Source organism: Myotis lucifugus, unplaced genomic scaffold (genome assembly GCF_000147115.1).
Source record: "Myotis lucifugus unplaced genomic scaffold, Myoluc2.0 scaffold_0, whole genome shotgun sequence".
Taxonomy (NCBI): domain Eukaryota; kingdom Metazoa; phylum Chordata; class Mammalia; order Chiroptera; family Vespertilionidae; genus Myotis; species Myotis lucifugus.
The window spans coordinates 19,737,630-19,754,834 of NW_005871048.1; the positions used below are offsets into that span (position 1 = coordinate 19,737,630).

Here is a 17,205-nt window from a genome sequence, read left to right on the forward strand (position 1 = left end):
CCTGATACATATTTTAAGAAATGAATAATTCACCATTATGTATCTTAAAGTAAGGCCAAAATGAAAAGTTTCAGGAATCAGACTAGTATACTGCAATATTATTTAGCATTTTTCTAAATGTCCCAACAAATACAAAAATGTGAAACAGGAAGAAAAATATAGCAATTAGAAAGGAGGAAGCAATATTCTCATTGGCATAATTTTATATTTAGAAAACCCCAAAGAATCTATTATAAATTTTTATAGTTAATAATGGAATTAAGTAGTATAGCCTCTTATAAGAAAAAAAGTAATAAAAGCAAATTTCAATTAGCCACTAAGAACTAAATTTTTTAAATTCCATTAATATAGCAAGCAAAATCTAGGTAGGATCTTCATGAAAAACATGAAATAATAAGGTTTGAGGAACCATGAATCTTCCAAACTAAAATACTATAGATTTAGTATCACTGCCTGCTGGGGTCCAACCCCAGCAGGTCCAGGGGTCCCCAAAGGTGTGGACAGAGTCGGTGAAGAATGAATGACACGAAGACAGCCTTCAGTTGATCAGCAGCCTAGTCAGGACCTCTAGCCAGGATCTGGTCAGGATCTCCAGCGATGTTCTGGTCAGGAACTCCAGTGAAGTTCTGGTCAGGATCTCCAGCCAAGTTCTGATTAGGATCTCCAGAGAAGTTCTGGTTAGGTTCTCCAGCCAGGTTCTGTCTTGGATCTCCAGCCAGGTTCTGTCTAGGTTCTCCAGCCAAGTTCTAGCCAGGTTCGGTCACCAGGTTCTGTCCAGGTCCTCCTGCCATGTTCTGTCTCTAGGTTCTGTCTCTAGGTTCTGTATCTAGGTTCTGTCCATAGGTTCTGTCTCTAGGTTCTGTGTCTAGGTTCTTCAGCCAGGTTCTCTCGCTAGGTTCTGTTTCTAGGTTCTGTGTCTAGGTTCTCCTGGGAAGTTCTGGTTAGGATCTCCAGCCAGGTTCAGTCACCAGGTTCTAGTCAGGTTCTCTTGCCATGTTTTCTTGCTAGGTTCTGTGTCTAGGTTCTGTTTCTAGGTTCTGTGTAGGATCTCCAGCCAAGTCCTGTCTCTAGGTTCTGTCTCCTGTTGTCTTGTTACATCTGTATTTATATCAGTTGATTTTAATCCTATCAATTTCTATTCCAAAGGTTAGGGTGTTTCTTATCTCCATTCCAGGGAGTAAAGATTATGTAGCTTAAGCGTGATTGTTTGTAGTTACAAATGGTTAACTACCCGCCTGGCACTTAGTTAAGGGGTTTTATCTCCTCCCTAACTTCAGGGGAAAATCCCTACCTGGGGAAACAACCTTTCTCGGAGAGGTGACCTTGGTTAAAACACATAGCGCTAAGGGGAGCAAACATATTAAGAACAGTATGCCATATACGCCAGGTCCCTTGAAACATATGCTGTGCAGATGTTTCTTCTCTGAAGCAACTGTGTCAAGCAGAAAGGATGGACCGGCTCCCGGCAACTGCCTACAAAATTCACATGGGCTGTTTTTAAAGTTAACACAGTGAGCCCTGGCCGGGTGACTCAGTTGGTTGGAGCATCGTCTCAGACACTAAAAAAGGTTCAGGGTTCAATTCCCAGTCAGGATACAGACCTAGTTGGCATGATTTGGGTAGGCTTTTTCTGAACCCCTTCAGTGTAGTCACCAAAAATAAATAAATATCCTCCTAAAAGTATTTCGGTAGATATATGTGTATGGACATGTGCATTTTAGTTGTGCACGAGCCACAACATGTGAAATAATTCTCTTTGGGATAACGGATGCCACAATCATAGGCAACTTTAAATTTCTATGTTTAAATGAAGTTTTCAACAATTCTATCCAAGCCTGATCGAAAGGGCTTACTGATCTAGGTCCTTTGAGAAGTAAAACTTTTCAAACAACGCAAAGTAGGAAATTGGCATCACTAAGCTGGAGTTTCCTCTGTGATGTTGCCTGTGTATGGCTTTATTCGGAGCCCTACAAAAAGAACACAAAGCAAGCGAGGAGCCTCTGAAGCTCCAGCTCTCTGCTTCTTCAAGGCCGAAATCCTGTGAGCTATTCTTGTCATCGACTTTGATATAAAATAGTGAAAACACTGGATTATCCTAAGAATGCCATTTTAAAAGAAAGAATCTCTGGGACCATTTTTTTTCTACTGTGACCCAGAAAGACCCACTTATCCATGGGCAAGCAAACTGAGTGTGAGAAGACCCTCAGAGATTGCTCAGCTAGAATGAAGGACCTGGAGCCACCACATCTCATAGCAGAGCTAAATCGCAGTCCTTGTTCCCATAACCCAGGGATCTATCAGGGAAGGGGAGTTGAATGTGGAAAAAAATCTAGAGCCAATTCACTATTCCAGCACTCCTGGGCTGCTTTTTTCACAAATAAACAGGGTAAGAATTATTTTCTACCACCAATTATTGATAAGTACCATAAAAGACAGTTGGCCATAAATACAACTTTTGAAAAATAGATGTTCTAATCAGAGGGGAGGTCTGGCCTACATTAGCTCCATTAATTTACAAGAGTTCTCTTCTGAAGCTGTGAGTAATGTGACGTCTTAGTCACAGCCCCTGAAAATTCTCCAATTTAACCTCACTCAGTTACAATCACTGCCTTGGGTTATTTATTCTAATGCATTTTGCATTCAGTCCACAATGCTCCCACTCATCTGGTCCCCACTCACCCATACTAAGCTGGCATCATTACTCCAACAATCATCTCCTGGACTTTTCTTTAATAGTCACTGCAAGCAACGTGAGAACTGAGTACTGGTTTCTGGCTGCCCTTGGGTGTGACCGCAGAATGCTCCTCCACATTCCTGGGAAGTGACCAGGCAGCTTGAAGTGATTTTTCAAGTCTGTCTTGTGCCCCATGTGGTCTATTTTGATTCTATCAGCTTAGGCGAAAGATGTGGGACCCATGCCCTTCAGTGAACACCCAATGCCAATTTGAGTCCATTTTCCTCCCCTGTTTTAGCCAAGCGTGGCTCCTGCCTCTAAACTCTCATTGTCTTTCCTTCTGTCACCACAGCTGGTTGCTCTCCTAGAGTTTTCTCTCCCCCACAGACTAGAAGTGCAGGATTGATTTCTGCACTGGGAAGAAGGAATTTAATTGGTGAATAACAGTCACTTTTGTTCCCTTGCATTCAGGGAATTTATAAGCTATTTCAGTTTTTCAAAAAACAGGGCCTTCAGGCAAGAGTTGAATTTGAATCTGAGCATCAGCCATTTATCTACCCCAAGCACTCAGAACCCAATGAAATTGCGTCGTTACTTAGAAAGCCTTAATGGACACCCTGGGACCCTAACATGTTCTCTCTCACACATACATAAGCAGTCTGTCAACTTTCTAAAGAACAAAGACCCAATACAGCATCTCTCTACTTTCCTTCCAAGCTCTGTTCCTGCTCACTTAATTTTTGTGTATCCCAAAATAAATTATTTAAGGCATTTTCCTCACGAAAATTACAGCTAAACTAATGTTATAAAAAACTCAAATATTTGTCAGTCTTTCTCAGGAACACAAGAATTGAATTAAATGCTAATACTTTGAAAAGAATAACTGCATTGTAGCCTACTGTGTCTTAAGATTCAAATAGCAAGCCCAGCCTGTACACTAAAGCAAATGAATACAGGGTGACCTTAAAGGTCTTTCCTTCCTGCACGAATATCCATAAGTTGTGCACCGGCTCATTCCACATGTCTGCCACAGCCACAGGGCCACTTCCGTTCTGTGCTAGGGAACCAAACTCTCTCAAACTTCCCTGTATACTGGTATTGAACCGAGCCATCTGTGAATACAATATGTGGAAATAAGTTCAATGTCAGAGGACATGTGTCTATTGAATGAAGTAATGGAAGGATTTATTTTGTCCATGGGGTGGAGGAAGGAGAAAACCCACACTGAAAATCTAATGGGAGAGAAAGTGAATAGTTTTGACTGTGAGATTGTTGATTCTGCCTCAGACGGGCCTGTAGGATATGGGTTCTTGACTTGGTGCAGGAAAGATTTCACAACACAAGTCCAGGTGATTTTGATAGTACTGAAAGGAGTTTTTAGGGGTAAAATAGGCAGGTTTAGGGAGTTTTAAGAACAGGGGGCTCATGGGGGAGAATTGCAGGGCTGCACACTTGGGGCAGGGAGCTGCCAAAAGGCATACATTCACAGAAGAAAGGAAGAGGAAGACAATCATTTCCAGAATGAAGGGAGAAGAATCCACTCATTCACAGAATAAAAAGGAAAGCCACAGGGAGTAGAAAAACAGAAGTGAGAAAAAGAGGGAGACCCCACTTGGGGTTTGAGCTCTGAAGCTGCTATAGTGACCAATCAGAGGGGATATCAGGACACTGTATCCTTTATAAACCTTAATAAAGAGGGACTTAGTGGGTCTCTCCCCCTCCCCAGGTGGGAGTATGTGCTTGTTTCCCAATAAATTTCCACCTTTTCCTATACCACCTTTTGTCCGTGACTTAATTCTTCAAATGCACCTGGACAAGAACCCGGGAAATCACCTTTGCATCCTGCCCAGAGGAAAACAATGCGTTTCAGTTCAATTTTCGTATTTTGGTGCTTTATTAAAGCTAGGGACAGCGAAACAAGGAAGGGCTTAGCATAGAAGAAACAGCAGTGTTATCGGGTGTCCTCTGTGTCCCCACTCGTTGTCCGTGGAAGTGGAATTCTTGTGGCGTCCCAAGGAAAGGCATTCCGAGAGACTCACAGGGGAGAATAAGTGATCTTTATTTCTGTGAAATTAAACCCCTGGGTTTCCTTCCTCCCACCCTGATAAAAGGCCAATCTTGTTTTCAGCAAGGATAAGATTAAAGCCACTACCCAGTCTCCGCTCCATGTTAGAGCACAGTCCAGAGCGGTCTCTGACCAGCTTAGCTGGCTGCGTAAGGCCTCATGGCTACGGGGGCACACAGGCAAATGTGGGTCACAGAGCAAGTGAGAAACAGCAGCACAGCCAGGCTGGGTGGCTCAGTAGTTGAATGTTGACCCATGAACCAGGAGTTCATGGCTCCACTCTTGGTCAGGGCACATGCCTAGGTGGCAGCTTCTATCCCAGGGCATGCAGGAGGCGGCCAATGGATGAATCCTTCTCATCATTGATGTTTCTCTCTCTCTCTCTCTCTTTCTCTCTCTCTCTCTCTCTCAAGTCAATAAAAACATATTTATAAAAAGAGAAAGAAAGCAAAAGAAACAGGAGCTCAAAAGAGAGATTTTTTTTTTGTCTCTGGATTATAACCAGGAGCTAAAGCAACTAATCCTTCAGGTTTTCATGTGCTTTCAGTGGCTCCCTCCACTCTCTCCCCCTAACCGACCAGTCAATTATCTTTTTCCCAGGTTAGACTGACAGGCAAGCACCTTCCCTATGTCACCCTGACTTCACAGTGCATGCACCCATTCTCCCCTTTATTGCACCACTCCCCCAGTGATCTGCAGGGAATAGATTGGTGATTCCCTAGGGATAGTGAAGTTGCAGCTTCCGGGTCAAGTTGCCCAGATGACCATGCTTATAATGGCTGGCTTTCCCTTTGCTCTCTTTCTAGTATTAATATTAAAACCTGGGTAATTATGATGATAATTACCCTCTGGTTGGGGAGAAGTGTGAACCATTTACTCTAAGTGTTCTTGATGAGAGAAGATAGGATTTTGAGATTTACTAGATAGTTCTAAACTGCTTGGACATTTAACTATTTATTTCCCAATCCCACTTGTCCTGGCTCACTGGCCTATCTCAAGATGAACTGAATGGAAATCTGTGAACCCATGAGTGGAAATTAGAAAGAAATTAGTATCTTTAGAAACCTAACGTTCTCATTTCTAGCTATCACTTCCACCTTCAACTTACAAATCATAGCAAATTACAAATTTGTTACAAAGCATTATCCAGAGATGGGTTTTATCCTCAGAATGACTACCTTCTAGCTTGGCCGAGACAGATTAACAGGAGAAAAGCAAACAAAGGTTTAATAACATGTATGTCTCCTGTGTACACATAGGAGCTACCCAGGAAAACTGAGCAACTCCACAAAATGACCTAAACCACCACCTTAGGACCTCCAGCTAAGGACAAAAGATGGGGGGAGGGGGAAATAAGGAAGGTTATCAGGCAAAGCACAAAAGCACAAGAGCATGGTTGTTATGCAGGTTAAAGTGCTGCCTTCTCTATTGATCAGTTTTTAGATATTTAGAGTCATCCTCCCTTCCTGGTACAGAGAGGGAGACACCCTTACAGATGGAGATTTTCCTTTATATGTAAAAGTCTCTTACAAAAAAAAAGTAACTTCTCACTTTTCAGAGCTTTTCCTGTTTGTTGTTTCTCAAAAATAATCATCCTAAAATAATCCTTATGCCAAAAAGGCATATTTTGAGGTGGTGTATTCTGCTGGCCTTCACCTATTTTTCACAGATATATGGCAGCATTTCTGGTTCATATTTGCTATTCAATATATTGTTGAAAATATTATTTTTGAGTACCGAAAATCACTAGCCACCTAAAGTTCATAACAAATAACTAAGAGCTTGGTATAGCGTAGGCTTCAGAAAGACATTTTAAAACATTCAGAGAAAAGATGCATATGTCTTCATAGCCATAGATTCTGAAAGAAAATAAACATTAAGAAAATTGCGAGAAAATTAAATTCTAACTCTACAGTTTTGACTCAATTTGGTCCATATGCCCATGCTATTTCCTTTAACTGAGATTTCCTTTTTCACATATTCAAATTACATTATTTAACAAATCACACAGGAATTGTTTCTGTATATGTAATCTAATTTTTGCTCTCTTGCCTCACATGTGGCTATATTTTCCTTTATTCATTCTTGCATTGATCCTCTTCCCTCTTTTTTTTTCATTTTTATTTCTAGAAACCCTGAATCATTGGAGAAACCACAGAATGCTGGCAACTAATATTGTACCCTGTCCCTGACAGATAGCTCATTATAGGTGTCACTGGCTACACAAAGATGAGTGAGGATAAGAAAAGTGCATCATAAGTGACCTCATCAGTTCCACCTAATGCTAACACTAAGACCTCTAATTCATGAAGCTATATCATCAGCACGCTAAGCTCCCTGAGGACAAGAACCAGAATATCCTTTACTGAAGCAAGAAGTTCATTTAATTTAGCACGTTAGCGCTCTTAATCTGTACAAGAAAGAAATATATAAAGAATTATGCAGGTATTTATTCTGCTTTTTAGAATGGCACCATCTCAGGGCAAAAATATAATAAGCTAAGTAAGAATGCCTAGAAACAGCAAAATGGAACTTCAAGTATGGGCTTAAGCTGTCAACCTATCAGTAAAAATCTATTTAAAAAGTGGCATATCATAATGCCATGGCATATTCTAGAAGCATGACTAATCTAGAAGCATAAAGTTGCACACCAAAGTATGTAAGTTCTGTAAAGTATAAATTTAAAGTGGGGTAGTAGAAATATACCAACTGATTGCAATATTCATAATGATGCAAAATAATCCTTTTCAAAATGAAGGCCCTTATCATGGAAATAGTGATTTTATTCTTTCTTAAAATTATCGTATATGTGTGTGTGTGAGTGTGCACACTCATGCGTTTGCATGTGTGTATGTTTAAGGGGTATTGCTGTGAAAGAGAAAATGAATGTAAAGAAGGGAATAAAGCAAAACAATAATAAAATGTGAAGGTTTGTAGAGTAGATTTGTATTTAAAAAGAGAAAAAGGTAAAGAGAAAAGGCTCTGTTTTTCTTAGAAAACCATTGACCCCCTTAACCTCCCACATATGCTCTGATTAGCTCAATGGCAGTCTTTATCTCATCCAAAGCCTTCAACCTTGAAAAAGCACTCATCTCTATGCAAAGCAATCAGGATAAAAGTGTGCCCTGCGCAAAGTAGGTTCTCAATAATGATGCTTTGGCCATCCAGAACAAGGTAAGGAGGGGCATTAATGAGTCAGGTCTGCTGGAAGTAGCACACATTTTAGAAATAAAAGGCTTTGCTAGAAAGGGTGTAATTTCATCTCTGAAGGTCACAGAGTCCTTTGCATTCACTTCATTTCTGGATATTATATGCTGAAATTAGAATTGTCCTCCTAAATTTGGTTAGCATCTGCTGAACCAGGTCAGCAAAAAGAAACCAACTTTAACATGATTTGAAATTCTAATTATTTCAATATGGTCATTACTTCTGGGGAAATTGTCACAGGAGCATTGTTTAAATATGTTCATTTAATTTTGATTTTTGCTCTCAAGCATATGAGCAATACTAAGGCAACTTACCAAGAAGAACTATAAAATTCCAAATTCCTCCAAAAACATAACAATAAACATAGAATAGTACTATCTGAAATAGACTTAAACTCCTAAAACAAGGCTTCGTACTATAATTTATGTTAAATTCTGTAATCCCAAACCATAGCTTAAGTTGAAATTTCAAGACATGAACTGCAATATTTTCAAAAAATAATCCCACATTCTGGTCCCACATGCTCTTCCAGATCCCTGCACTCTCCTACCAAGAGGTGTGGTCTATTTCCCCTCTCCTTGAAATTGAGTAGGTCTGATTACCTTGACAGAACGCAAGAAGAGATGTTATGTGGCTTTAGGCACTGGGTCAAAAAAGACAACTCAGCTTTTGCTGGCTTTCCCTCTTTCTCTGAGTATGAGCCTTATGAGCCTTCTGCCAATTTGTAAGAAGTCCAGCTTCCCTGAAGCCACCAAGCTGGCAAGACCAAATAGAGACTACAGAGACAGAGAGATGGGCAGAGAAACCTTCAGATAAGTCCAGCCTCCAGCCATCAATGCAGTGAGCTAGTTGGTGTGCATGAGAAAGAAGATGAAGAGACAAGTCTGGGAGGTTCTGAATTAACCACAGGGGAAGATGGTAAGAGTGGGGACACGATGAGACATGTCTTATTGATACAGGAAGCATAAGTATCCAGGTGGAAGAGGTTAAACCCCATTTCTCACTGAGGAACAGAGATTATAAACCTTTACATTTTGTTCCATATGTATTGCCCTCAGTAAATCATCCTATGATATTCCAGTGTATAAAGGGAACATATATGGGCCTCTTAGTAAATAAATTAGCACCATAGAAAATCAAACGGAAAATATATGCATTCCTTGAAAACAAGATAAAATCTTAACATTTTCTTATTTTATGAAGTTTATCTTAGTGAATAATGAAAATGCCATGCTCTAACACAGTGGAATGGCATAAAAACCCAGTGTTATAAAGAGGCTTTAAAATATCCTATATATTTTAACAAAAGAGTAAAAGTGTCCAATTTGTTTTCACCTCAATCTCCATAAAGAAAATGCTATCAAATCAAAGGATAAAGTGCTTTTTTTTCTTTCTTCTAAATCTTGAAACAATTCATATAATTTCCGACATCGCTTTGCACTTGTATATACAGATCTAATTAAAAAGCCTAGAAGTCCATGCTAAGCTAAGCCTCAAGAATTTGAAATTGCTAAAAATCAATAAGAAATTAACGTGGTAAACTATAGTTGGTCTTGAAGATCTTTGCAAATTCACAAAATGCTTCCAAATCATAGAAGCTCATCCCCAGGGCTCCAAGGAAACCAGAAGTTAGTCATATTTCCATTTCCCCCATGAATGGTAATGCTAATTACTCTCCCTCCCTCCCTAATATCGCATCCTATGTCTTATTACAAAAGGAAAACACAATAATTTATACACATGAAATCACATCAGAGAGAAACAGGGCCAAATGGATCTACCTTAGCACCAGGAACCCTGAGGGAAGAGTAAATGCCCAGGATTTCCACACAAAGACTCGTGGGCAAAGTTTCAAGAGCGATTTGAAAAGAAAATGAGCGAAAACAATTAAAATGTGAAAGCACTTTAACTGACACAGAATCGCCTTCCCTCCTAAATGACTGTCCAAGCTGGCCTCACAAGCAAATGTCAGGAGCTGCGTTTCAATCAAACAGGAACAGCTGCATGTGCCTGGCACACTGGTGACCCTGAGAGCATTTACCAAACAGACAGCCTGGAAGTCAGATTTGTTGAGTGTGGACAGTACGCACCTAGATGTTCATGATGAGACAGTCTATCAAAGTCTAGGGAGAGAGGAAAAAGAATGTTCGCTCCCAGGAATAAATGTGTTCACACTGGCACTCACGTGAGCTTCATCCTGTGACACTCAGAGCTCTCAATGCATTCATCTCAGTCTTCCCCACGGGCAACTCTATAAGTAGGAAATACCGAGTGAATGCTGGATGTGAGTGGGCCCTTCTGCTTGTAACAAGGCCACCAACTGCACCGAAGGAAGTGCTGCAAGTAATGAGGGAGAGAAGTGCCATCAGCTTTCCTTCCCACATTGTTAACAGTATCAGTCACTTCCTTCATCACTCAGCATTTAAAAAAAAACCTCATTGAACATTACTGAAAGTACTCATATGCCTACAAAAAAGTCTGCTGATTGGAACTCAATTGGCTTAATCTTTTTAGTGTTTTGGTCTTAAGGGTCTTCATTTATCTCAGCCTTTTCCATTAGGAAAGATATTCTTGTATTATCTCCATCATCAATTAATTGCTTGACTTGAAAGTCACTAAACCTCTGTGCAAGTTCTTCTATTTTCAAGATGTTAAAAGGATTATAAAATCTATAATGCAAACTGCTGAAAAATTTAACACCTTCACTTATAAGACTGTGAATCATATACCTGTGGTTATTTTGCTTAATTTTTTATTCTCATTAACTCAATACATCCATCACATTCTTTCCCAAGTGCATATCAAATATCGACCTAAGCTCCATGTGCTCAGAGTCAAGGAAGAATTGCAACTTTCCACTTGTGCAAGATGTTGGTTATTTTCATTCATATTTCTAAATATATTAACATTGACCTTGATACACTGGCTTAACACACTAGCAATAAACCTGATCTCTTCCAAAAGACATAAAGTTTTCAGAGCAACATACCAACAACTTTGAATAGCAGGCATAAATGTGCCTGATGTAAACATACCATAATGACACCACCAGTGATGAGTTGCAGTAAGTATATTAAAAGGAAATTACCACTGTGGTGTTTATATCCCATGAAGCTCTCCCAAGTTGGCAGGACACAGATCTCTGTCAATTTCAATACTTTATCAAATCTCCCAATTTTTTTCACTGGTGTATTTCCATACAGTAGTGTATGGTATAGTTTCAGCTCCAGCTCTTCCCAACTATACCCTTTGCCTCTCTCCCCTCACCTGTTATCTCAGGTAGAGGGCTGGTGGTAGCTGGCCTCAGGAGCAGTTCCTAAGTATGAATTATCAAACATTAGGGAGAAGGAATTCCTAATGTTTGATGGGATGTAGGTAAGTCAGATCTCATGATTTCCCTGCTGAAAACACTCTATTAGATGCCATAGTTGGTAAAATAAAATCCCAGCTCTTTCCAATGACTCACAAGACCTAGTGGTCTGACTCTTAGGCCCCTCTTTGACCTCAGGCTTATCCACACTCCTACTTCCTCATTAAGCCTCAGCTACACCAGCCTTCCTCTCTAACCTCCAGTGGCCAACAAGTTGTACTGCATTAAGAACATAGACAGTATAAATAGTGGCCTGGTGATACCACTTCCCAGTTTCACTGACTGTCTCCCTCTCTCTGGGCTTGTATAACTGCTCCTTCCATTAGGAATGTTGTTATGCCTGCTCTTAGCACAAATGTCCATTCCTCAGATCAGCCTTCTCTAAACATCTCATCCAAAGAAGCAAACACCACCCACCCTGAGAGGTTATACTTTCCCTCAATGCCCTCATTGCTCCCTATCATTATCTCCTCAGTTTCTTTTCTTTCATTCTGTCTTTTCTCATTAAGATGTAAGTTCTGCCTGGCTGGTGAGGTTCGGTGGTTGAGCATTCACCTATGAATCAGGAGGTCACGATAGGATTCTCCATCAGGGCACATACCCTGTTTTCGGGCTCGATCCCCAGTGGGGGGCATGCAGGAGGCAGCTGATCAATGGCTCTCTCTCATCATTGATGTTTCTATCTCTTTCTCCCTCTACCTTCCTCTCTGAAATCAATAAAAATATATATTTTAAAAAGATGCAAGTTCCATGAGGGTGGAGACCTTGCTTCCTTTTGAATTTCTAGCTCTTGACATAGAACTTGAACACATATCAGGCATTTGTCTAAATATGTGTTTAATTAGTTAATGGGTTTAGGATATATGGATTCCAATCTCATTATTTGGAAAGTCACTTATTTTCTTGAAGTTTTTCAATTACCTCATTTATAATCAAAGATAATTACATCCTCTCTACCTCTGCCTCACTGTGAAAATGCAAATTGGATAATCAAATGAAACTGTAAATATTACCTAAATATTGGTTGTTATTTAAAAAAACAACAACAAGCTAACATAGTAGAATAAGTGCTAGACTAAAAGTCCAAACCTAAATGCAACTTTCTTCAAATCCTTATTGTGAGACTCTGGGTAAATATGCACTTCCCTGAGCATCTGATTCTTGCAAAGTGGTGGGGATGCCATTTTATGAGGAATACATGACTCCTCTAGATAATCCGAAAAGTCATGTGTGAATATGGAGAAAAGGCTACCTATAAAATAGTGGAATCAGACCAAGACAGCCTTAATGTTCCTTTCAGCTCGATTATACTTTGAAAGGGGTATTCCTGCACGTGTCCCCATCTTCCTATTTAGGGTAGTTTGAGGTTCACAGTAAAATGGAAAGGAAGGTACAGAGATTTCTCATATACCTCATCAACATCCTCCATCAGAGTGGCACATTATCACAACGGGTGCACCTACATGGATACATCATCACTACACAAAGGCCATAGTTTAGTTTAGGATTGATTAACTCTTGGTGTTTTACCTGGGCTTGGACACATGTATTCATCAGTATAGTATAATACAGAGTATTTTCCCTGCCTAAAAGTTTTCTGTGCTCTGCCTATTCATCTCTCCTTCCTCTGCCACCCACCCCAAACCCTGTCAATATGGGTTTTACTGTCTTCATAGTTTTTCCGTTTTTAAAATATCATATAGTTGGAATCAAACAGTTATAGCCTTTTAAGATTAGCTTCTTTCACTTACAGGATTCGTTATAGCTTTTTTTTTTAGTACTGAATTATTTTCCATTATCTAGATGTACCACAGCTTACTTATCCATTCACGTACTGAAGGACTAATGATTGCTTCCATGTTTTGGCCATTATGAATAAACATCCGTGTTCAGGTTTTTGTGTGGACATAAGTTTTTTACTCCTTTGGGGAAATACCAAGGAGAGCAACTGCCAGATCACATGGTAAGTTTATGGTTAGTTTAGTCAGAAACTGCCAAACTGTCCTCCAGAGCAGCTGTGCCATTCAGCATTTCCATCAGCGAGTGAGAGAGTGCCTGTTGCCCCACACCCTCCTCAGCATTTGGGGCTGTCAATTTCTGCATTGTGGACGTTCTAAAAGGTTTGCAGTCATTCTAATTGGTGAGTTGTTGTGTTAATTTGCATGTTTCTGATGACATATGATGAGAAGCATCTTTTTCACATGCTTATTTGCCATCTCCCCTCTTTATCCACCCTACCTTTTGTGTCAAGTACATCTAAAAGACCATCACCACCTTCAAGTTTCTCCCTATAATGGATGTTCACATGAAAATAATTTGTTGACAGTAATTGCTTTCTAATTTTATTTTATAATCTTTACAACATTTAGCATTCTTGTCATTCAACATAAGTCACTTCAGGGACTCAGTCTCTACTTCTGTGAAATGAGTAGGCTGGCTCTGACCATCCCCTTCCAGCCCTATTATTTGCTGAATCTAAAATGCTTCTCAAAGCCTTTGTTTATAGCATGATACTGCATCTCCAATCTTTTTGGATGTTTTAGGAAAGATGACAGGAATGATAAGGCCTCTACCCAGAATAGGCAATGTAACTGTGTCACATAATTTTTAAAAGTTTGAAATAGATGGGCTTTTGTCATTTTCCTTCCATCATTCCTACTGTATGACACTGCATTTACCAGCAATCTTACCTAAACCTCCCTGGGATAAATTCAGCTCTGCATGACAGATGGTTAAACCAATTTTAGATACTTGGTGTCAAACTTACACCAACATTTACTTAGCAGTATATTACAACACTACTTTAAACTTACAAGGATTATTTTCATTTTCTTACTCTTTTTACAAGTTATCAGTCCTACGAAAATATTACATTATTTGGAATATTCGTCCTGGGTACATTCACATTTCCTAATCTCAGACCTTTACCTGTGAGTCTCCCCAGTTCCTGAACCTCTGTGCTCTGAGACCCCTAAGCTCAAACTGTTAGAGCGTTTCACTAGATACATTTGGAATTCCCAGGCAAAGATATTCATGAAAATCAAACCAAAGGTGAGTATCAGAGTAAATCAGATTTATATTTGACTCTGTGACTGATTTTCATTTGATCAACTGCCTTATTTCTTTATTATACTCTTGCACGTAGGTCACTGCTAAATGTCACAGTTGCTTTACGTCAAAACAAAGTGAAAACATGATACTATTCATCTATGGACATAAATTCAAATTTAGTAAGAATTTTCTTGAGAGCTATGATAAGATCTTCTTTACTTTTTAAAGAACTCACGGGTGCAAATGGAACACGATGAATGTCCCCGCCATGTTTCATTTGGTTTTCCATTTGGCTCCCATTTGATAGTGACTGTCTTGATACCATAAACGGTCAGCAGATGTGTAGAGCAGAAAGTTATTTTTTAGAGATAAAAATTATGGGTTAAGTTCTCTACAAATGAATGTGATATAAGAAGCTTAAGGAAACAAACCGCAAAGAGTTCCAAAAGAAGAAAAATACTTGATATTGAACCATCGCATAAAATAACATTAAAACAGCCTCCAATGATTTTTTTTTCATTTTTAGTAGTGGGAGTCCCCCACTACCACAAATTATGTGGTCAAATTCCCCACATTTGGGGAAATTGCAGGGCTCAGCACATCCAGAGTGCAATGGATAAGCCTTGCCTTGGGAAAACCACCTTCCTGATCATGTTCTCCCCCCTGCCAGGTAAGTATTCAAATGATGCTTAATTCCTTTTCCCCCCTGAATTATTCTAAGTGATCTTTCAGATTACTAAGATATTTTCCAATGTATCTTACCAATTACCTCCACTTTTTATTGGGAGTAAAAAAAAAAAAGAAAGAAGTCTAGCATTTATTGAATACAGGTATTGTCTCATTTATCACTCATAATAGCCATACAAGGGAAGAATTGTTATTTCCATTTTATAGATAAGAAAACTAAGGCTTGGAGTGCCTAAGAAGAACTTATCCAAAAACATAAAGTAGAAATGTTAGCGTCAGATTTGAAATTAGTTCTGTTTAAATCAAAACTGATACTTTTTCCCTTACACTGCACTATCTCTGGCACTATAAGAATGCTCTTCTATCAGGAGAATAGAAGCAATGTTCAAAAGAAAACAGCCAGCCCAGCCAGTGCAGCTGAGTGGTTGAGCATCGATCTATGAACCAGGAAGTCGGGATTCAATACCTGGTCATGGCACATGCCCGGGTTGCAGGCTCGATCCCATGTAGGGAGAATGCAGGAAGCAGCCAATCAATACTTCTTTCTCCTCATTAATGTTTCTTTCTCTTTCTCCCTCTCCCTTCCTCTCTGAAATCAATAAAAAAATGTTATGTTAAAAAAAGAAAAAGCAAACAGCCAGTCTTGGTGATCATGAGCTCTGTCCTTCAGTCCCTGCAAAATGGGAGGACGAAGTGAAGAAGCATAGGCTTGACTTAGAGGCTTTGCTGTGGTGCTTCATTAGACAGGGGTCCCACAAAGTGGCACCTTACATGGTTTCTAAGAGAAAGGATTTGAGGACTTAAAAACGGAAGTAATTTTGCTCTAAAACATTTGCAGTAGATTAAAGAGAGAGTAGTAGAAATCAAACATAATGGGCAGAAATTGTTTTCTTAGGGGTTGTCAAAGATATAACCAAAGTTCAAGGCCAGAGAGAACTCTTCAATTACAGATGCCAAACAAATTTGTTTCTAGCTACATTTATAAAATGCACCTGCATCTTTTCCCACACCCCAACCCAACCTTGACTTTGCTCATGCCCTTCTCCCTGCCTGAAATGTTCTTCATTCCAATACCATCACCAGTACCACCTAAGGAATCCCTAGATTATCTCTATTACTTCCAACTAATTGAAAACCCACCTAACTGTGTGAGTTAAAAATAAAACCATAAATATTCCAAAATTATAAATGCAAATGAACTCAGTTAATTTCCTGTCATAACAATTTTTAAAGAGCCAGTGTTTTCCTTCTTTCAGTTTTATCACCACCAATCTGTTGGGGTTCATAACATAGCATAATAGTCAAGATCACAGCTGCCGGAAGCGGACTACTGGAGTTCCAAATCCACTTCTGCTTTGTCACCTTCAGGATGTACATGAGCTCTATGAGCTTTAGTTTTTTTCATCTGTAGTATACAGATAAAAATAGTATCTAGGATTTGATAACAATACATGTAAAGTGAGGACTTCATATTGTCATAAGAAAAACTGTAACAATCTTAAAATAGCTCCTGGCACATAGCATTATATAAATGCTTTTATTATTATTTTTGTGCTCATGGGGACATGCAGTCTCCTTCTCTCTCCCTCCCTTCCCTTTCTCTCATCAAATATATTGATGATCACTTCCAGAATAGGGTGGTATATGTGGTATACCTAGTGTAATAATAATAATAATATAGTAGGAGTTCTCCAGAGAAACAGAACTAACATACAGAGAGAGAGAGAGAAAGAGAGATTTTAAGGAATTTATACAATTGTAGAGGGTGGCAAGTTCAAAATTTGCAGGGTTGGCAAGGAAGAGTTGATGTTGCAGCTCAAGCCCAGAGGTAAACTGTAGGCAGATTTCCTTCTAGTTGAAGGTGTGTATAGACCCTTAGAGATAATAACAAAGATTAGATTTATTAGCTGCCTAGGGAGATTTGGCTTAGGGTTGGATCTAAGTTTACTCAAGGAAAATAAAGAAATGTGATATATATATATATATATATATATATATATATATATATATATAATTAAGTTTATTCAAGAAAATAAATGTGGTATATATATGCATATATATATATATATATATACATAAACAAATAAATATATACATAAATACAGTACTTCTTTTTTTAATATGTTTTTATTGATTCCAGAGGAAGGGAGA

At 39.1% G+C, this 17,205-nt stretch overlaps 1 pseudogene; it reads right to left on the reverse strand.

Annotated features, from left to right (window-relative positions):
• Nucleotides 1-14,896: 14,896 nt before the first annotated feature.
• Nucleotides 14,897-15,045, reverse strand: LOC111825565 (annotated as a pseudogene).
• Nucleotides 15,046-17,205: the final 2,160 nt, after the last annotated feature.